At 54.2% G+C, this 358-nt stretch overlaps 1 protein-coding gene across 2 annotated transcripts in view; it reads right to left on the bottom strand.

Moving 5' to 3' along the window:
• Positions 1-358, bottom strand: part of SUV39H1 (suppressor of variegation 3-9 homolog 1) — an 11,495-nt gene that overhangs the window by 10,756 nt on the left and 381 nt on the right. The window lies entirely within an intron of this gene.

A 358-nucleotide genomic window follows, 5' to 3' on the forward strand; every position in this document is an offset into this window, starting at 1 on the left:
GGGGGGGGAGAGTTACAGCATGAGACACTGAGCCCAGTTATAACCCTGCTGGCAGGTAAGGAAAGAGCTGGGGTTCAAATGGGGTCTTGGGATCATGTTACACCATATCATAGTACAAGTGGCAGGACATTGGCACGACCCTGCATGACTGGGGGGAGAACATCAGTTCACATGCAACGTGGTAGTTGGCACAACCCTGTTTCTGTATGTGTGGGGGCAACATGTGCATCTCTGTGTGCCTGCCAGGAAGCTTGGCATGAGTATGGGAGGCAACAGGGGAGCATTCTGGGCAGGAACCAGTGCCTGTCTCTAACACTCCCAGCCACAGGCTCTTAACATAGGTTCACGGTGGGCCCCT

This window comes from Alligator sinensis, unplaced genomic scaffold (assembly GCF_000455745.1).
Source record: "Alligator sinensis unplaced genomic scaffold, ASM45574v1 scaffold137_1, whole genome shotgun sequence".
NCBI lineage: Eukaryota > Metazoa > Chordata > Crocodylia > Alligatoridae > Alligator > Alligator sinensis.